Source organism: Patella vulgata, chromosome 7 (genome assembly GCF_932274485.2).
Source record: "Patella vulgata chromosome 7, xgPatVulg1.2, whole genome shotgun sequence".
NCBI classification, from domain to species: domain Eukaryota; kingdom Metazoa; phylum Mollusca; class Gastropoda; family Patellidae; genus Patella; species Patella vulgata.
This window is the reverse complement of record NC_065885.2, coordinates 63,636,230-63,659,109: the sequence shown is the minus strand read 5'-3', so window position 1 is coordinate 63,659,109 and position 22,880 is coordinate 63,636,230. Positions and strand designations below refer to the sequence as shown.

Below are 22,880 nucleotides of genomic sequence, written 5' to 3'. Positions count from 1 at the left end.
AATAGATGTGTCTTCAAACGTGACTTGAAGATGTCTAGAGTTTTTGATTCTTTGGTGTCTAAGGGTAGAGAATTCCAGAGAAAAGGTGCTGCAAAGTGAAAAGATCGTTTCGTCCGTTGAAGTTTGACAGCAGGAGTAACTAATAATGACTTGTTCTGAGATCTTAAGGTTCTACTGGATTCATATGGAAAGTAGATCTTGAATGTATTGTGGCGCTTGATTGTTGAGTGCTTTAAACGTCAGTAAAAGTATTTTGAATTTGATTCGCTGTTTTATTGGTAACCAATGGAGGGTTTTTAATGATGGCTTAATGTGATCCCTTTTCCTGGTTCCAGTGATGAGTCGAGCTGAAGCATTCTGAACATATTGAAGCTTCTGCAGATGCCACTGTGGTAAACCATACAATAAAGCATTATGGTAGTCCAGCCTTGAAGAGATCAAAGCATGAACGAGGATTTTTAGATTTTCACATATTAGATACTTCTTTATCTTTGCTAATTTGTAGATCTGGTAAAAAGCTGAAGAACAGATGGATTTGATGTGGGTCTCAAAAGTTAGCGTGGAATCAATGATAGCACCGATGTTCTTTGCCTTGTTTGTTGGTTGAATTAACTCCCCAGCAATCGAAAGGCTCCCCCTTTTTATATATATGCAAAGGTATATTAAAATTCCTCCCGTTTTGCTGATAAAATATTAAATTTTGCCTTCTGATCTGCGAGATCTAGTATAATTAATTCCAGTTGCTCCCCCCACCCCCAAACTACTACGCCTTTTTTTTTTTATAATAAGCCAATCCAAGAAAAAGATTCTTTAACAATTATCTACGATATTCAAAAATTATTTTTAAGGTAACATAAAAGTTCAGTTATCCTGAAAACCTAATAAAGGACATATTACAAGCCATACAAAACAGAAAAATGACGTTCATTTTAGGGAAAGTCTTGTTGCCATCTCGGATTTTGAAAACTCTTATTTCAGTGACACCGAAAACCCTCTAAATGGCATATTACAATGCATATCAAACAATAAATTGACGATTATCCGAAGCATCGAACATTTTAAACCTTATCTTGCGCCATACTCACCCATCCTAACTAGAAATTCATTTTTCGTTACATTTTGGAAATCGGACAGAACTCCAACCGAGAATAACGTCACAAAAGTAACATAATCTCAAAATCGTCGTCGGTGACAAAGTTCGCCCCAGAAACAACTCATCCCCAAATATCGTTTCGATTGTGACACCCCTAGCTAAACGTTCACTCAATTGGTACCCTGCCTCGCCGACGTTTAAAAGTCTACTTAAGACGTTTGTTGTGTTGAGTTAGCGGCCACCGCAGCTGTACAGAAAGGACCACTGGGCGCTTTTTTGTTTTATGCAAGATGAATAACTGAACATGATTTGTTAGTAAATCTTGGAAACAAAATGCCAAAACGTTGCTTTTTCCAGAATAATCTGTTGATCTGGAAAATATATGATTCATTCAACAACAAGTATCATATAGCAGTAAATGTGAGCCATATTCCTTTTCCATAGGTCAATATATATGTTCAGGAGTTATGAAGGTTTCTCTGACGCGCCAAATTTCAATGAAATAACGGCGGCATTTTTAAAGATGGCCGACACGATCGAATTTAACAAAGTGACCTGGAAGTTCATCAACCGAGTTAAAACACTTCAGGTACCAGGCTAACTGAAAATCATGGTTGAATTTATTCATCAAAAATTGGTAATGATGCTCCAAAATCCACAAAAAAGAGCGCACACAACTATACACAAAAGTTCATTGACCCTACGTTATGTTTTGTTAATTTTAACAATGGATTTTGAAAAGTTGAGTTTTTAATCTAGATTTAAAGATTGGCAGAGTAGTCACAAAACGCAAGTCAATTCCATCCTGCAGTAGGGACAACATCATATGTCCTTTGTCCAAAGCTAGCAAGCTACCACTTTGTTATCATCACTAGCTGCTTGAGATTACTAGCCTTAGGCTTTGGGTCATGATGTTTTGTTTTGTCTTTGTTAAGTTATGCAGTTTCTGCGCCTTATCTATAAGAAACAGGGGACCTTTAATTCAACGACAATCTTCACTTAAAAAAAGAAACCAATTGTCAAGGGATCTTTTACGTGCATGCCAATTACTACACGGGACCTCGGTTTTTCGTCCCCTCCGAACGACCAGACAGCTGTCCTTGTCAGGCCCAACGTACTGCATCACTGACAAGGGAGAACCACGCCGGAAAATATGGATGAACTTTCTCGGCCAATGCAGGGATCGAACACGCGGCCTCCAAGCTAGCGAGCTAGCGTCTTACCCACTTAACCACCGCGGCCCCCCTATAATGTATAATGTTTCAAATATACTGAACATTTCATTCAAATTACTTTATTCAGGTCTACCATTGATCCGATAATGAACAAATTCTCGACTATTCATTTTTAAATTAAATTATTAAACGGCGATTATGTTTCATTTCATTAAAAATCGGAGCTAATGAGGGTTGAATGTCCTACTGTTCTGTTCCAACTGAGCTAATGGGGGGTTTAACGTCCTACTGTTCTGTTCCAACTGGGATAATGAAGATTAACGTCCTACTGTTCTGCTCCAACTTGGCTAATGAGGTTTAACGTCCTACTGTTCTGCCCCACCTTGGCTAATGAGGGTTGAGTGTCCTACTGTTCTGTTCCAACTGGGCTAATGAGGTTTAACGCCCTACTGTTCTGTCCCAACTGGGATAATGAGGTTTAACTTCCTACTGTTCACAAGGGAAGGGGGACCACGGCGGAAAATATCAACCAATCTTCTCGGCCAACGTCGGGACCTCCAGGTTAGCGAGCCACCGCGACTCCCCAGGAAGTTAAGCCCCATTTCATTTTTAAATTTTTTAAATACCTGCAGACCAGATAAACAAATAATACTGTCTAATAAAATTGTTTTAAATTTATAATGAAGATTTATAGCTTCGTTAAATACGCTGGAAGATATAAACACATATTTACGTCTATTATTTGTGGAATTCGCGAAACATTATGTAAGTCTTAGATCGAGGTTATACTTGTCACAATTCTATGGAATACAATTACTGCTTGAGATAGAGAGAGTTTAACGTCCACTCGACACAAACTAGGTCATTTCGGGACTAACACATGGTTCAATTTTGTATTTCAATAATTCGCTTGCGCGTAGTGGTCTTTAGCAGTGGGAGGTAACCGGAAGACCCGGAGAAAATCCACGAGGTTGGACAGGCGACCTACTCCTTGTCACGTGCAACCGTGGAATCGAAACCCCGCCAGTTGACTCAATGACAGACCGTATGATACAGCGCGCACGTACTAACCATTCGGCCATCTCCCCCCCCCTAGATAATGACTGTATTGAAAATTACAAACAAATTACATTATTCTTAGAGAAAATGGCGGCGACGACGTCAGGATTGGTTCCTGGTCCATATCTACGAACTTGCATAAAAAATGCATAAATGCAAGAGCTAAATCTGCCAATTGAACGTCTTTTTTTAGTCCTGACATGTTATATAAATTATTAATTAGACATTTTAATATTATAAAGACCCTAATCAAATCTCGATGGCATCAGATGCCTGCGTTATTTATTGGATTCAAATACGTTTTGTGGTGGATGCGGTAACCGTAAAAATCGATAATCGAGACTTTGTTTCTTATCGTAACAACGGTATTAATGACAATCGAAAATACCCTATAATTAAATCTTCGATACCTTGGCTCAGAGTGAAGTAATTTGACTGAAAATTTCAAAATATCCTCTTTTCATTATGTATTATTTAATTATTATAATTTTTAACTACTATAGCGAGAACTATCAGCTCTTTATCTAATCTGGGGTGGTGGGGGCGGGGGTAGTGGGGGGCCGAATGGTTAGCATGTGCGCGCTGTATCATGAGACCTCTCATTGAGTCAACTGGGGTGGTTTCGATTCCCCGGTTGTACGTGACAAGGAGTAGGGTCGCCTGTCCAAGCTCGTGGGTTTCCCCCGGGTCCTCCGGTTTCCTCCCACTGCTAAAGGCCCCTACGCGCAAGCGAATTATTGAAATAAAATTGAACCATATGTTAGTCCCGAAATGACCTAGTTTGTGCTGAATGACCTAGTTTGTGCTGAGTGGACGTTAAACCTCTCTCTCTCTCTCTCTAATATCGCACCTTATGCCGCTTTAATGTAGTTTATAGCAATCATAGAAATAAACGAAATAAATATTGTAATCTTATTTAAAATAGATTGGAAGTCTGGTCGGAATAAATAGTTTATAGTAAAATGCTTAATGCTCATTATATTGTTTAACACTTACTTTAAAATAGTCTCCAGAGGGAGTTGTCTCTTCTTAAAGGGGCTGAATCGCTAATAATTGGGACCTAGAAATGGACACAAATGGGTCGCAACGCATATAATAATGTTACATGAATGTATATACATTCAATCGCTTCTGTTTTGACTGTAATTTCTAATCAGTTATGTTCGACGAGAGAGAGAGAGATAGAGAAATGGGGTTTAACGTCCACTCGACATAACTAGGTCATTTCGGGACTAACATATGGTTTAATTTTATTTCAATAATTCGCTTGCGCATAGGGGTCTTTAGCAGTGGGAGGAAACCGGAGGACCCGGAGAAAATCCACGAGGTTGGACAGGCGACCCTACTCCTTGTCACGTACAACCGGGGATTCGAAACCACGCCAGTCGACTCAATGACATACTTTATGATACAGCGCGCGCACGCTAACCATTCAGACCCCCCCCCCCGTATGTTCCACGAAATACGCCAGAAGTCTCAATCGAATTGCAATCTCTTGTGTCTGGTTATTCCATTCTACACCGATAGTATTTATTGTGCATTCTCTCCAGATAACGTGTGGAATATGTCTAGCCGCGTTCTTCGAGTCCCTTGTTACAAATGGCGCTGAAACACAATCTAGTACACGATTCGTGTACTAATGGTAAAATGTTTATTTTGTCTTAAATATTGGATATCAAAAGTCCATCTTTTCCCGGTAAGATCACAACATCAATGTTGATTTAAATTGACAAATAATTCGTGTTTTCAATGTCGAAGATTTTGGATAATATTGAGTTAGAGATTTAGCTGGAGGTCGTCGGTTCGATCCCGGTGTTAGCCGAGAAGGTTCATCGGGACTTGGGGGATCACGTGACTGAGTGGGTAAGACGCTAGCTCGCTAGCCTGGAGGTCGGGTGTTCGATCCCTGCATTGGCCGAGAAAGTTCATCCAGATTTTCCGGCGTTGATTCCCCCTTGTCAGTGATGCAGGATGGAGGGCCTGACAAGGACAGCTGTCTAGTCGTTCGGATGGGACGAAAAACCGAGGACCCGTGTACACTTTGGCGTGCACGTAAAAGATTCCTTGGCAGTTGGAATTCGATATAAGAGTAGGTCGTAGTGCCGCTGTCCGGATAAAATTTCCCTCATAGCACACTGAATGGCGTATGTCCGACTTCATTAGCCGAGTTCGGAGAAGAACAGTAGGACGTTAAACCCCATTTCATTTCATTATGTTTATTACACTGAGGTTAGCCACAAACATGTTTACGTCACATCTATTCGAAAAAAAAAACCTAACAGAAAAACATGTTATCTATCTATATTTTCTCACCTGGTTATTGCCAATATTAGTACAATTACACACATCTATAACCAGATAAAGAAAGGCTGCCACCTGTGGCTATAGTCGCCATTTTGTTACTCTATCTGCATTTTGTAATACATCAACATTAGAGCAGAAGAGAGAGAGAGAGAGAGAGAGAGAGAGACAGACAGAGAGAGTGAGAGAGAGAGTTTAACGGCCACTCGACACAATCTAGGTCATTTCAGGACTAACATATGATTCAATTTTATTTCAATAATCTGCTTGCACGTAGGGATCTTTAGCAGTGGGAGGAAACCGGAGAACCGGGAGAAAACCCACGAGATTAGACAGTCGACCTTACTCCTTGTCACGTACAACCGAGGAATCGAAACCATGCCAGTTGACTCAATGACAGACCATTCGCCCCCCCCACTAGTTGGAACTTGCGATATATTTAATTTGGCTTTTAGAAGATGACTTGTATATTCATATCTGTTCCTGATAGGAATATTTAAATATTTCAAAATATACTCTTAAAAAAAGTTGGGGATATTGAAATGCAAATTCCTATGCAGGTTGTGATATGATAAATAGTCATGGACACTTGACATGCTCTGGTGACATGTTCACAGATGAAGAACTTATCGCCCCAACAGAACCACTGAGCTGCACATGCGACACTCAATAGCGCCATACACGTGGGAGGGGTTCGTTGTCAAATTTGACACTTCAAGCAAGGGTTGATGAAAACTGCCGCGTGCTGGTTTATCTATCCATGTTAGCATTCCTATCGGTTCTTGCATAAGATTTACTGTTTAGCGTATCTTTGCTTTAGTGTGTTACGTTTAATTTGATCGGGAGACGTGTTCGTCGACGTCAACGTCAACCGACAACACTGCAAGAATTGGCCGTGGCACTGCAAGAGGAGTGGGTCAGATTGCCCCAAATCGTGATTGGACGGTTGATTAGGAGCATGCCACGACGAACTGCTGAATGTCCGAGGATTGGTGGAGCAATTACTCATTAAGACAAAAATCAAAAACGTCCATTTTCACTTTTGACAGTGTATCTCTTTGCGAGTGAAATGGGGCCGTCAGATAAGCCGCCTCTATGAACTGTTTATGTTCATGTATAGACAATTGGTCTGTTATTAACATACACTGGTTACCTCTAATAAAAACAGCTGTGCATTTTCCCCTACTTTTTTGGAAGAGTATATTTTAGAAGTCACGAAAGGCTATGAATATTGATTGATAGCCTAGTTGATTTTGCGAGTTAAAGAAAATAAAAACAAATGAATTTAATTGTGTGTTTTTACAGAAATATTTTCCAATAATGACGATACATCATATCATTCAACTCATAAATATCAAAATTATACATTTAGAAAAAAAAATATGATTATATTGCAAACTTTGCATAAGTTTACCAAATTGTGAACAAAAAAAATAATTCTCGAGCAATTTCTGGGCAAGAGATCTCGAGTTTTTAAAGAAATATTTTCCAATAATGACGATACATCATATCATTCAACTCATAAATATCAAAATTATACATATAGAAAAAAAAAATATGATTATATTGCAAACTTTGCATAAGTTTACCAAATTGTGAACAAAAAAAATAATTCACGAGCAATTTCTGGGCAAGAGATCACGAGTTCGTGCAATTCTTTTTTCCCAATTTAACTTTTGCTCAAATATTTGACTATCATATTACATGACTAATCGAAATAGATCATCGATCTTATTATTCATGAGTTTTTCGTTTGGTCACGACATGAACCTTTCAACTATTGCATGGATAATTGTTGATATACAATCCTGCATCGTTTTAATAAACACTAAATTACTCTATCTATTAGTAAAATAAACCCTCTATATCATATTGTTTTAATCTTGAAGACGAGTGTCACCACTCTGTGCTACAATATCGGCGAAAAATCGATAGAGTCCCAGTAAATTGCCGTCAAGGTTTACTATCTAGCGAGTTAGCGAATCAGCCGCTTACAAGAAACTGCCGTCGAGAGGTATTTGATGTTTAAAACGCCCAGAGTTGGAGGGGAAACAGTAGCGTAGACTTGTGGAAGCTGTTGGCTAGAACCGTTATATCAGATGGGAAGCTAATTGGTTGGCACACTCTGCTGTATATTACAAAACCATTTGAGTATGGATCTTATCTCATTCTAGCAAACGATAGCTCAAGTGATCAGGCGATGAATACAAGTTGAGAGTATTATTGACAAAGTTCTGTTATGAACAGTTATTGTCTAGATGTCGGGACGGAAGTACGATTGTCTTGTTAATTAATATCACGGGCCATGCCGTTTGGACACGCACACCTTTTCTTTCACTAATTGACCAGGCCAGTTAGGATTTGTGTGACGCGGTCTTGCCAGGTTCTTAATTGCAAAATATAGCTGATGAACGAAGCAGTCACTCTCTTCAGAACACGTGGGCGGTGGATGTATTTTTGACTTCCATTGATATTCCTTTTTATATCCATTCCTTAATATCAGGAACTTGGCGATAAAGTGTTGATGAGTTCCGCTGGTTATCTTTTGTGAAAGTTCATTCAAACAGAAACTATATTGTGTGAAAGACAATTATTTTGGACTCGGAACATTTGACGTTTTAGCGAATTATGGGCTTATTAGCAACGCCAACTGTGGACAAAACTAACGAGCGAGCTATTCATTTTTCCCGTAATGACAAAATGACATCCAAGTCTATATCTGTTCCCATCTCAATACCTAACAAAGCTTGGATCAAAAAATCACCAATCGCTGAACGTAAGTATATTTATGCTTTATCTCTTGTAATTATCAATCATTTAAATTTACATACTAACACATGGTACAAATTTCTGGATACGCCATTATTGAGTTTAATACTAAGCGATGTTTCGACGAGGCAATTCTCGTCTTTATCAAGCAACTGATACAGGTATGTGAATAGTAGACAAATATATACAGAATATGCAACAAAAATAACAATCAAATACAATTAAAACTTATGGCTAAGCGACGTTTCGACGAGGCAATTCTCGTCTTCATCAAGCAAATGATACAGTTATGTGAATAGTAGCAGTATTAAACTCAGTAATTGTGTATCCATAAAATTGTACCTTGTGTATCCATCCATAAAATTGTACATTGTGGTAATTTGATTTTATTTGTGAATGTGTTTTGAGGATAACGAAGATATACAAAGTTGACGTTCATAATCAGAATTTTTAGGGTTTCAGTAAATTTTACAACTCTAAACAAATAAAAGCATTGAGTTGAAACTCGTATCGCAAAGAAAACTCGAGAACTTCTAAGCAAAACATTAACAAAACAGATAATTATACAAGAAAACGACACAATTAAATTATATATACGTTTCACTTGGAGAAGATATTGAATTTTAAGACAAAAACGCATGAGTTTCCACGTCAGTACGCCTTGATGATCAAAGCTGTCAATCAAGAAACAATCCTATATATGTTTTGCTATTTTTCGTGAATATTACCATTACAATGATCCTTTCAAGTTATATCATGGATTTTATGTTCGTCGTTTTACATTGGAAATTGTTATAGAACAGTCTGTAAGCCCATTATCTTCCATCCGATATAAGCGCAATTCAAAACGAATCGATTCCGTAAATATTTCTGAAAATTAGGCAAACTATCTGGAACACGGCTTGGCCTTATCTCCGTGATACCTATAAAGGCTTTTAGTGTTTTCGTAATTTACTTTTGGTGTTTGTGTGTTATTTAGGAGACATGCGTAAACGTTGTCTGAGAGGTATAAATTGCAATTACTAGTAATTACATATATTAAAAAGTCATACAACAAAAGGAATACTTAGAAAACGTATGCAATATTCAACGCCTCGTTGATTTCTAATAACGTTCATATTGATCTTTAATAGCACAATAGTAAAAGGTTTCAATACGGTCTTTCATTGTTTTTCTCTATCATTGTCTGGCACTACCGGTTTATTATATTCTTATTATGACGGGGGGTTGGATGGCTGAGTGGTTAGCACGTGCGTGGTTTCGAATCCCCGGTTGTACGTGACAAGGAGTAGGGTCGCCTGTCCAACCTCGTGGGTTTTTCCGGGTCCTCCGGTTTCCTCCCACTGCTAAAGACCCCCTACGCGCAAGCGAATTATTGAAATAAAATTAAACCATATGTTAGTCCCGAAATGACCTAGTTTGTGTCGAGTGGACGTTAAACCCCATCTCTCTCTCTCTCTCTTATTATGACTAGCAGGTCATTCCAGGGCGTGGGGAGGTAATTTGTATATCGTCGGTGAAGTGTCCAAAGGGTGTATCTCGGGAAATTAGTCAAATACACTTTTTTTTGCATTTTTAAAATCTCCCAATTAATATGCACATTTATGTCTAAGCTGTGTATTTCTACGCCAATTAGAACTATTCTGGGTATCATGGAAATTTTGAAATGCAAAAGGTTCTAGAAATTCTTAGATACACCCTTTTGACACTTCAACGACGATATAGGGCTGTAACCTGGAGAATTGTTACCATAAAACCCCCCCACGAACAACTTAAATCTGAATACGAATTTATGTTAACAGTAGTAACAATGAAAAATTAACAAATTAAATATCTAATGAAAAATTAACAAATTAAATATCAAATGAACAATTAACAAATTAAATATCTAATTAACAAATTAAATATCTAATTAACAAATTAAATATCTAATGAATAATTAACATTAAATATCAAATGAACAATTAACAAATTAAATATCTAATATTAAATATCTAATTAACAAATTAAATATCTAATAAACAATTAACAAATTAAATATCTAATGAACATTTAAAAATTAAATGTCTAATTAATGAGCAGCATTCGGTGCACAATGTGATCGTCAGAAAATATACTGAAGTTATAAAATGGTTCGCTTGTTTGTTCCGTGATTCTTAACGCCGGCTTCCATATTTTATAATCGATCTTAAGGCTGTCGTATATAAATTGGTTGTTGATACACTTTTAAAACTTCGACAACTTCTTTGATAGGTATTTTCCGGTTTCCTCCCACTGCTAAAGAACCCTACGCGTAAGCGAATTATTGAAATAAAATAAAACCATATGTTAGTCCCGAAATGACCTAGTTTGTGTCGAGTGGACGTTAAACCCCATTTTGCGATCTCTCTCTCTCTCTCTCTCTCCCTCTCTCTCTCTCTCTCTCTCTCCCTCTCTCTCTCTGGAACATAAGTTTTTTTTATCGACCGGCGAACATCTTCAAAGCGCTCTAATATCTCACACCATTGAAAGAACCGAATTATTAAAGACTCTTTGCCTACGCCGTGTAATTAAATTCTCTTAAATCTGTTTTGTGAAACGTAAGAAAAATTGAAATGGTATAATAATAATAATAATGTGTCCATTTATATATCACCAAATACATGAAACATGCTCATAACGCATACACAACAAAATACAAATGTTCTTTGGTTCTGAGTAAATTTGCAGTAAATTTTTAAAAGAAAAATTTAGAATCGAGAATTGAAGATTGAAGTAGTCACAAAACGCAGTTCAACCGGGAGTGAATTCCATCCTGCAGCAGTGGCAACAGCAAACGTCCTTTGTCCAAAGATTAACAAAGGAATTTCAAAAACGAAGTTCTACTGGAAGTGAATATCATTGGTTTTCCTGCAGTGGCAACATCCAACGCTCTCTTTTCATATGTTACACAGAGAATGTGTGTGTGTGTGTGAGAGAGAGAGAGAGGAGAGAGAGAGAGTGAGGGTTTAACGTCCACTCGGCACAAACCAGGTCATTTCGGGACTAACATATGGTTCTATTTTATTTAAAGAATTTGCTTGCGCGTAGGGATCCTTAGCAGCAGGAGGAAACTGGAGGACCCGGAGAAAACCCACGAGGTTGGAGAGACGACTCTACTTGTCACGTACAACCGGGGATTAGAAACCACGCCAGCTGACTCAATGACAGACCATTCGGCCATCCCCCACACCAACAAAAACAAAAACCAAAAAAACAAAAACCAAACGAAATTCAACTGGTCCATATGTTACAAGTTTCAAGACACATAATATGTGGACCATATTTATAAAATAAAAGTCTTTTATAAGAGTAGTTTGGATTCTGAATGTTCGAGCCTGATAAAAAATATATCCTTCCGCCAATTTTGATTTTCTGTGAAGTAAATCTGTAATAGCTAATGCGGTTACAGCTTATGCACAATAGGTATTATTACGCGTAATAGCCTAGCTCCGCATTCCAATTGTTTTCAAGGAAGTAACCTATGAATGACACGCCATGTGTTATGTTTGTTTTTTAATAACAATATTGCGTGTATTTTTTTTTTAAATTACCGTCTGTATTATTTTTCATAAAAAGAAACGAAACTATTTTTTGTCGTTTTATTTATGAGAGTTGTTGGCGTTTAATCACCACGTTTGTTTTTAATCGCGTTATCAGTTTTTACGAACTGTACTTTGCCTGTTGCATTTTTCTAACAAACTGGTTATTAAATACTTCAGAGTTATGGAACCCGCCAATTTTCTCCCAGAAGATAAGAATGTATAATTATAGCGTCTCCGCTAATCCATCTCTCAAAAGCTATTTTGGAATATTTGATACGTTTTGAAAGGATTGTTTTATTAGTTTCCGGGGGTGGGGGGCGAATGGTTAGCACTTGCGCGCTGTATCATAAGGCCTGTCATTGAGTCAACTGGCGTGGTTTCGATTCCCTGGTTGTACGTGACAACCTCGTGGGTTTTCTCCGGGTCTTCCGGTTTCCTCCCACTGCTAAAGACTCCGACGCGAAAGCGAATTATTGAAATAAAACTGAACCTTATGTTAGTCTGAGCAGAAGAGTAGGACGTTATCTGCAGCGTTCTGTTAATGCTAAATTGTCATAAGACTTGCGAATCGGTTTAAAAAAATATATGTTAAAGAGACATTAGATGACGTCAAAAGTAAATAGTTATGACGTCATGTAACACTAGTATTTATAACTATTCTCCTGACCTTTGACCTCAAATAATGTGTTAAGCCACAAAGGGAGTTAATTACAGCTCTATTTTCATCCCACTGTGGATAAAATTAAAAGATAGAGTCCCCAGATAACTCTAGTGTTATCCGAAACAAATTCAAACATGGTTTCTAGTTTTCCTTGCATCGATACTTTGTTGACTTCTTTCTAAGGAATTAAAGAACTGACACAATGAAATCTTAGCTTTTAGGTGTTTTAGATAACTTTTTAAGCAATTTGCAAGAATGCTGGGTAGAAAACGACTTTAAAATATGTACGAAGCGTAAAATGGTTTGCCTCAAAATCTGCACACATTAAAGAGTAGCATAGTTGAGTAAAGAGTAAAACACGACCCATCCACTTAAAGAAAGCGCCAAGCAACAAAGAAGACAAAATATTGACTTTCGACGATTGCCACACCCATAATTCCTTTTTTTAGCAACTCTACGATAGAGGAGTTGAGTCGATCCCCTCCCACCCTCCGCCAGTCGCCCCTCGCTCGCCCCTTGCTCCCTCCAAACAAAAGAGCCAGAAAGAAAATAACAAACCGATAATTGACCATCGACGAATGTCTCTTTAAGCACTATATGATATTGCACTAGAATAAGTTGACAAGTCGTGATAAGGATGGTATCAAAATTCTAGTACAGCGTTTGACTGAAGAAGAACTTGAGTGTTTTTGAAGTATTTCTAGTATCCGATATCTGAATAGAATGGTTACTTCAGTCGAACATATTTGCCTTCCATATTTCAATTAATACGTGGCCAGTTATTACCAGATACAGAACTGATTTATTCCCTCAAGCACAATTAGATCCGAAAGTAGGACATTTGTAATGTAACTGACAAGTTCTATCTGAAAGTAGGACATTTGTAATGATCTGAAACCGTCAAATTCTATCTGAATCTAGGACATTTGTAATGATTAGAAACAGTCAAATTTTATCTGAAAGTAGGACATTTGTAATGATTAGAAACAGTCAAATTTTATCTGAAACTAGGACATTTGTAATGATTAGAAACCGTCAAATTCTGTCTACAAGTAGGACATTTAAAATTATTAGAAACAGTCAGATTTTATTTGAAAATAGGACATTTATAATGATTAGAAACCATCGGATTCTATCTGAAAGTATGACATTTGTAATGATTAGAAACCGTCAAATTCTCTCTAAAACTATGACATTTGTAATGATTAGAAACCGTCAAATTCCCTCTAAAACTAGGACATTTGTAATGATTAGAAACAGTCAAATTTTATCTGAAAGTAGGACATTTGTAATGATTAGAAACAGTCAAATTTTATCTGAAAGTAGGACACTTGTAATGATCAGAAACAGTTTTTATCTGAAAATAGGACATTTGTAATGATTCAATTATATGCTTAACTTACATTGTAGAATAGGCACACGATAAATTAAACAAGTTAATTAATACAGAGCGTCAATTAATGCGGCTATCGTTGCTCTGTGGGTTTTTGAATTACTCGCACACTGTTCGACAACGCCAACTGTAGTCCTATATTTGTCCTCCTGTAAGCAGACGTGCAATGACAAATTTGTTACAATGTGACAATTGTCATAAAACTAGTATCCAGATGTAAGGCGAAAGTCGGCGGCAAACCAGCATGACACAAACGCGACGATCAGCGATCTTTTCGTAGTGTTGTCTTGCCGGCGACTGGCGACTTTCAAAACATCGGTATGAAATAAACAACACTAGTCCTCTAAATTCTAAAAAGGTTTTTATCTCCGTCTTAATAACATTTATTTTATTATTCAGAATAATGCCTCTTTAAGTTTAAAGATGCATTCCCAACGTACTGTGTGATTTAAAGATGCATTCCCACGTACTGTGTTATTTGATGAGACATTTGAACTAAAAACTAATTTGTCAAGAGTTTGTTCCAATTATCCTCGACACATTTTGATATCCGGAAAACTACCACGTGCCCTAAGAATCTATTTTAAACAGCCTTGTTTGTCGCGTGACTTGATTGAGGGGGAATCCATTTTGAGTTTGTATTATTCGCTGTCCATTTACCATAAATATCGATAAACATCTTGTCCGCCGTTAATCGCAGAGTGTACTGTACGTCAAAGGCTCTCAATGTTCTTACAATCGCTAGCCATTCGATCAACACATACGGAGTGGTCCTTACGTCACTCGTGGTGCAAAACAGAGGGTCTGACAAGGACAGCTAGTAAGACTGACTGTCTCTACTTTCTATTTATCACCCAATAAAACATTCTACAGTAGATATCGCTTGTGTGATAACTTTCATAATCTACTGAGTGATATGTCCTAGATCGCTAAAATCTATATCAAAGATATATTCCTAGATTGTATTTATCACCCAATCCTTTCGTACACGCACAAATAAATAAATATAATTCTTTGCTATAGATTTCACTTTTACCGAACCTGATTACATTACGACGTAGTGATACATTATTTTTTGTCAGCAATTCAACCATTGCTAAGTCCTTTATATTGACCCAGTGTTTCCATCACGGTCAATTAAATAAAAATAGTTCCCTTTTAATAAGAAAGAAGTTACTTTTAATAAAAAATCAACTGTTCTTTGAAAATACAGAAAAGGAGATATCCAGTAGATTATGAAATTTATCACACAAGCGATGTCTACTGTAGAATGCATTATTGGGTGATAACAAAAAATCTTCTACTTGTCTTTCTTGATATCAAAAAATATCAACACTCATCGATAAAGTTAAAAAAAAATGACTCAGCAAAGCCCCGGCCTTTTTTTTTACATTATCGACTTCTGTTGATATTTTTTTGATATTAAAAAAGACTAGTAGGAGATTCTCTATATATACAAATATTGACAAACATTTATTTTAAATAAATACCCAATTCGTGGGAATATATCTCTATGGATTTGCCAACGGCACACCTTGGCACATGAAAGAATAGCGGCACACCTGAATATATATACATGTATATATATATATATATCCAGAAATATTAGCACAACCGTAAAGCTGCACTGCTTTGTTTCACGATAAACCATGAAATGATAAAAGGTATGCCGAGACAAACTGATTTCAACGCTGGTTTAATAACATTTATACATTTTAATAAATTGAACATTATCAAATTTCGTTCTGAGGTTGTCGTTTGATGCCAGGAGTGACCTGCTTTCGTTCACTGTATTAAAGAAGTTGGGATGTTGGGGGTTATGAGTCGCGACAAAGGTAATGATATTATCCGAACTGTCTTTTGCTTTAGTAGCCCTCAGTGTTTGGACACAATTGCCAAAGCCTTATTTATCATAACTTCTATTACCTCGAGGGGGTAATACTATTTCAATAAATTTCTTTTTAGCCCATCTAATCTGACAACCCGGAGGTCTTCATCTATCACAATGGTGCATATTTTTCTAGCTAAAGAAAAAGGTATATTATTTTTGGTATGGCGTGGGTGACATGATTTATATGAAAGATAGTTTTTCGTATCTGTTTCTTTAGAATACATATCCGTTATAAGGAGTTCTCCCCTTCGTTTCACTAGTGTGCCGCCCAAAATTTCGCGGCACACTTAGGAAGATCTCTCGCTGAACACAATCACCGGATTAGACTTACAACAATAATAACCACTAATATCATGTCGTTCGACTTTAGGAAAACAAAGTTAAAATTGATTTCTATTTGTCCAAGAAGACAAAAATAACATTTGAATTATATTGGAATCAATCAACAAATAAGATGTTTGAAATTGATTTCTATTTATTTATTCAAAAAGACGAAAATAACATTGAATCATGTTGCAATTGGAAATCAACAAAAATTAGAAGATGTTTAAAATTACTCATGGTCTGAGTCGATTCCAATATACGAGAGAGAGAGAGGGGTTTTAACCTCCACTCGACACAAACTAGGTCATTTTGGGACAAACACATTGTTCAATTTTTTTTCAATAGTTCGCTTGCGCGTAGGGGTCTTTTGTAGCAGTGAGAGGAAATTGAATGACCCGGAGAAAACCCACTAGGTTGGACAGGCGCCCCTACTCCTTCCATTATATATACGACAAAATATAAATATAGAAGTATAAAAAAAGGGTTGAAATGATGGTATGATTATTAATAAAACCAGATTAATGTCTTGGTCTTGGATTCCAATGATATTTATTTCATTAAAACTAATTGTCTGACCTTTCAGAGTATATCGTAAATGATTACTTTATTAATAATGTTTATATGATCGCTTTAGATCTCTGTGGTTATTGTCTTTGGAATATCAACATTGACCTATAATCAAATTCATTAACCTAGTTAATGGTATTTATTCCATGAAGTTCGAAGAGTTCAGATTGATTGAAGTTCAACGTTTCAATCTCGAAGGTGGCCATGATGGCCAAGTGAGTAAGGCTTTAATTCATTAACCTTGATGTCGCGGGTTTGAGAACTGTTTCGGCCGAAAAAGTTTCTTGGGATTTTTCAGCGTGGTTTCTCCTTGTGGAGGAGGGGGGGGGTTGGATGGCTGAATGGTTAGCACGTGTATCATGGATCATAAGGCCTGTCATTGAGTCAACGGGTGTGGTTTCGAATCCCCGGTTGTACGTGACAAGGTGTAGAGTCGCCTGTCCAATCTCGTGGGGTTAGTCCCGAAATGACCTAGTTTGTGTCGAGTGGACGTTAAACCCCATGTCGCTCACTCTCTCTCTCCCTTGTGGAGGAAGGTGGGCAAGTAAAATAACCTTTGGCAGCTGGAAGTCAACAAAGAATTGACGACAACGCCGCTTTCTGGCCAAATGTCCTCATTAGACAATGAATAGCGTTTTGGTCAAATGTCCTCATTAGACACCGAATAGCGTTCCGGTCAAATGTCCTTATTAAACACTGCATAGCGTTCCGGTCAAATGTCCTGAATAGAGACCGAATAACGTTCCGGTCAAATGTCGCAATTAGACACTGCATCGCGTACCGGTCAAATATCCTCATTAGATACTGCATAGCGTTCCGGTCAAATGTCCTCATTAGACACTCCATAGCGTTCCGGTCAAATGTCCTCAATAGACATTGCATAGCGTTCGGGTCAAATGTCCCCATAGTGTATACCCGTCTTCATTATACCGGTTGTTACAGACGTTAAACCCCCTTTTTATTTGTTTCCATTCTATTCTATATTGAGATCGGGGGCCACGGTGGCTCACTAAGTAAGATACTGGCTCTCTAACCAGGGGGTCATTAACCCAGTCTGAGCAGTTCATTTCATTTTTGTATAACCGCCCTGGTAGTTAAATAAACGTCTCTATTTCTCTATTTCTACAATAGGGGGAGGGGGTTGGATGGCCGAATGGTTAGCACATGCGCGTTGTATCATAAGTTCTGGCGTGGTTTCGATTCCCCGGTGGTTCGTGACAAGGAATAGGGTTGTCTGTCCAACCTCGTGGGCTTCTCACTGTCCCCTAGTTTCCTCCCCACTGCTAAAGTCCCGAAATGACCTAGTTTGCGTCGAGTGGACGTTAACCCCCCTTCTCTCTCTCTCTCTCTCTCTAGCTCTGTCTGTCTGTCTCTCTACAATAGCAATGGTTACTGTAGGTTCAGTGGCCTTTACGATCTCGTTAATAATTCAAAGAGAAGATTTGGATGAGAATGCGTATCTAATTCTATATAACTAATATTACAGCCATCAACTCGTCACATTTTTATTCGTGTGTGTGAATCAGTACCAGGAATTTGTTGTTTGGCTAGACTTAAATTTAGCACACTATGAAAACGTGCACGTTTCTATCATAGTATTATTAATATTACACGAACGTGACAAATTCTGTTTATTCAAGATTTTCTTGTAACGTCTATACATTTAGATTCTGTAACTTTTCACCTGACTGCCCATTAAAATAAAAAAAAAAATAAAATAAAAAAAAACACAACCCCCCCCCCCCAAATCGCAAAAAAACCCCAGAACAACAGAATCTTTATATAGAGTGAGAAAATCGAGTTTAATGTCCTGTTTATTTGGCACCGTCTTGGCTGGTAATAAAGATGAGCATACGCCATTCAATGTGCTATGACGAGGGAAACTTTATTGAAACAGCGATGCTACGCTCTATTTTTATTTCGAATTCCAACTGCCAAGGTTTCTTTGACGTGCAGGCCAACGTGTAAACAGGAACCTGAAAAAAGTAAAGAAACATTCTCGACCAATAGAATTAAGAGAGAGAGAGAGAGAGAGAGAGAGAGAGAGAGGGAGAGAGAGAGAGATGGGTTTAACGTCCATTCGACACAAACTAGGTCATTTCGGGACTAACATATGTTTTTTATAAATTTTTATTTCAACAATTCGCTTGCGCGTAGGGGTCTTTAGCAGTGGGAGGAAACCTGAGGGCCCGGAGAAAACCCACGAGGTTGGACAGTCGACCCTACTGCTTGTCACGTACAACCGGGGATTCGAAACCACGCCAGTTGACTCAATGACAGGCCTTATGATACAGCGCACACGTGCTAACCATTCGGACTTCCAACCCCCCGGAGTTTAATGTCCTATTTATTTGGCACCGACTGGGCTAGTAATACCCCCCCCCCCCCAAAATCACAAAAAAACCCAGAACAGCAGAATCTTTATATAGAGTGAGAAAATCGAGTTTAATGTCCTGTTTATTTGGCACCGTCTGGTCTCGTAATAAAGATGGGCATACGTCATTCAGTGTGCTATGACGAGGGAAACATTAGCCTTATTTCGAATTCCAACTGCCAAGGGTTCTTTTACGTGCACGCCAACGTGTAAACTGGAACCTGAAATAAGCCAAGAAACATTCTCGACCAACAGAATTAAGCTGTACCCAATAACATAACAATTTAAATTTTTTATCAGGATGCTTTTCCGTTATCAGTACGTAGCATATATTTTATCTTTATTCCACTATCGGTAACATGATTTCAAAAGGTTATTCAGTAAAAGATGGTATCATTTAATAAATTACATTACCTTTAAGATGCTTTTACATAAACACTGACTTTGAGAAGAAAGAAGTTTGCTTTCATTCCAAGAGATAGGAATAATCAGGGATAAAAATTGTTCAATCGATACAAACACGGATAAAAAAACCCCTCTGATACATGCTTGGATGTAACATGGTTACAGGTGTTACCCAAATTTAATTTTCCTTCAGCAGTTCCCGGTAATTAATGACAAGATTTTAAAATGTATTTTAGTTCATCCTGATAAATAGGGGTGTGTGGGTGGTCGAGTGGTCTCACGCGGGTGGTCGAGTGGTCTCACGCGGGCGGCTTAGATATCATGTGATCTGCATTCTGCATTGAGTCAAGTGGCGTGGGTTCGATTCCCAGCTTGTATGTGACAATAAGTAGGATCGCCTGTCCAACCACGTTGGTTTTATCCCTGTCCTCCGATTGCTCAAGACCACTGAAATAAAATTATACCACATGTTATGCTAGTTAGTCCAAAAATGACCTAGTTTGTGTAGAGTAGCTGTTAAAGCCCCTCACCCCTCTCTCTATCTCTCTCTCTCTCTCTCTCTCTCCCTCTCAAGTCTTTGTACAAACCATTCAAAGTTGTAGATTTTTTAGGCCACCAATTGGCCCCCAAGCGACAATCATCTTGTTTTTGTTGTTGTATGTGGGGGCGGAACTCTTCCATAAAAGACATGAAACTTGGCATGCTTGTTCCTTGGACAACTGCGCTGCGATGACTTCATAGTACACTGATAATTGTTATCATGACACGTGGTCTATAGTTCAAATAAGATGACTCAATTAGGACAGCAATGCATGACACGTCAACCCAATAGCTGTGTTAAATGGTCGAAAAACATTAGATTACAGAAACCGCTGCCAATCACCAGTTTCAAATAAAGTGCTCTTAGTACATCACGCGGATGAACTTCCTGTTCCCCTGTTCTTCACAATGAGCCGTATAATTCACCCGGAACGCCCTCGGATCAACCCAGCGGCCACGCGAATTGAAATTACTGTTCAGCACGAACAACCATATTGAATGGCCATATTGAGAGACAAGACACAATCCTTTTTACCCAAGGTGAACGTATTGAACTATTAAAATCGTTATGATCCGCATTCCATGACAAAATCAATCATGCTGACGAACATTGATGAATTATGGCAGTCGACCTTCTGGTTGGCATCAATAAGTCAAAAATATCATCAGAAATTATAATACTTTATCTTATTATCTGATTAAAACACAGATCCTACTTCGTTTCGTTTTTATAGTTCAAAATTTCGTTTTACTTGTCTTTACTACACTAGGATCTGGAACAGTTGTTATCATTATCGTGTTTTGAATGGTGTGAGGAATTAGCCAATGAAACCGTCTGTTACGGCGAGCTTTAGTTAATCAAATGTCTGACGTCATAGGACCAAAAGAAGCTCGTATGACCTCTGACGCGACCTATCGCTACAACCGGTCAGATCTTCTTGTAGTGTAGGCCATCGAAAGTATAAAAAAAAACGAAACGAAATATAGATGTGTATTTTAATCAGATTTTTTTTTATCTTATTACCCTGTTGTATATGAAGAATCCGGGGTATGATTCCGGTGTTATACTGTTTCCCGGGGTTTTCCAGCGTGGTTTCCCCTTGTCAGTCGTGTAGGACAAAGGGCCTGACAAGGACAGTGTCTAGCCTGGTTCGGATGGGACGAAAACCTGGGGCACCATGTACATATTCGATATAACAGTAGGCTGTAGAGCCACTCTCCGGGAAAAATATCCCTCATAGCAAACTGTATGGCTTATGGACGTTAAACCCCATTTCATTTGATTTCCTGTAAACCTGCATGTTTTGTACATAAACGTGAGAAGGTAAAACTCATTTGACAGTTGAAATTCCGGGGATCACGTGGCTAAGTGGGTAAGACGCTGGCTCGCTAGCCTGGAGGTCGGGTGTTCGATCCCTGCATTAGCCGAGAAAGTTCATTCAGATGCAGGATGGAGGGCCTGACAAGGACAGCTGTCTAGTCGTTCGGATGGGACGAAAAACCGAGGTCCCGTGTACACATTGGCGTGCACGTAAAAGATCCCTTGGCAGTTAGAATTCGATATAAGAGTAGGCCGTAGCGCCGCTGCCCGGGCAAAATTTCTCTCATAGCACACTGTATGGCGTATGCCCGTCTTCATTAGCCCAGGTTAGGAGCAGAACAGTAGGACGTTAAACCCCATTTCATTTCAGTTGAAAGACTATTTTTTCACCATTGTAATCCATATTTCAGACAAACAGACGTTTTTATCTTTCATTAGAAAACGGAGTCTTCATATTATAACATTGTTGAAAGTTCCAAGTTAGGGAAAGCCACATACTAATTGACTTCTGTATATAGGGAAGAGTTTACAAGTGCAGTTTCACTTGCTTCCCAGTAGAACATTTTTTTGTAACGTTAACCTTTCATGAGGTTGTCTGGCGAATGAGAGAACATAATTATTCACAACCACAAAAGGAGTAAAAAGAAGCTAATGGCTGCCGACGTGTGGCGTTGTTTTATTCATAAAGCGTTGTATGATGTGAGTGCATTGTTAATTAAGTTACATAATCTGCTTGTTCTCAATTCTACATGATCCAACCCAGACAAAAGCTGGTTCTTACAAATTCACTTTCATTGAAAACGCTCGAAGCATATAACTGATAATATGTAGTATTTCAGTCCATGTAGTCGAAAAGGAGATGAAATGATATGAAAAGGGATTAACGTCCTACTGGTCTGCTCAGACTGACACATGGTTCAGTTTTATTTCAATAATTCGCTCTCGCGTCGGAGTCTTTAGCAGTGGGAGGAAACCGGAAGACCTGGAAAAAACCCACGAGATTGGACAGTCTACCCTACTCCTTGTCACGTACAACCGAGGAATCGAAACCACGCTAATTGACTCAGTGACAGACCTTATGATACAACGCGCACGTGCTAACCATTCGCCTTCCCCTTCCGATCTATTAAGACTGACAACACCATGTCAGTAAATTCTGGGCTTTGTTTTAGGCCTACGACAGGGCCGGTTCGTGCCAGAAATATTTCATTGAAAGTCGGTTCGCACCAAAAATCTTTCATTGAAAGAGGGTTCGCACCAAAAATCTTTCACTGAAAGCCGGTTCGCACCAAAAATCATTCATTGAAAGCCGGTTCGCACCAAATTCCTTTCAATGAAAGCGGGTTCGCACCAAAAATCTTTCATTGAAAGAAGGTTCCCACCGAAAATGTTTCATTGAAAGCCGGTTCGGTTCGCACCAAATGTCTTTCACGGAAAGCCTGTT

General features: G+C 38.3%; 1 protein-coding gene across 1 annotated transcript in view; it reads left to right on the top strand.

Moving 5' to 3' along the window:
• Window positions 1-7,682: 7,682 nt before the first annotated feature.
• The window catches only part of LOC126827271 (G-protein coupled receptor dmsr-1), an 87,451-nt gene continuing 72,253 nt past the window's right edge, over window positions 7,683-22,880 (top strand). The window contains exon 1 of the mRNA XM_050556552.2: window positions 7,683-8,404. The gene's annotated coding sequence lies outside the window, so the exon portion shown is untranslated. The remainder of the gene's footprint in view (window positions 8,405-22,880) is intronic.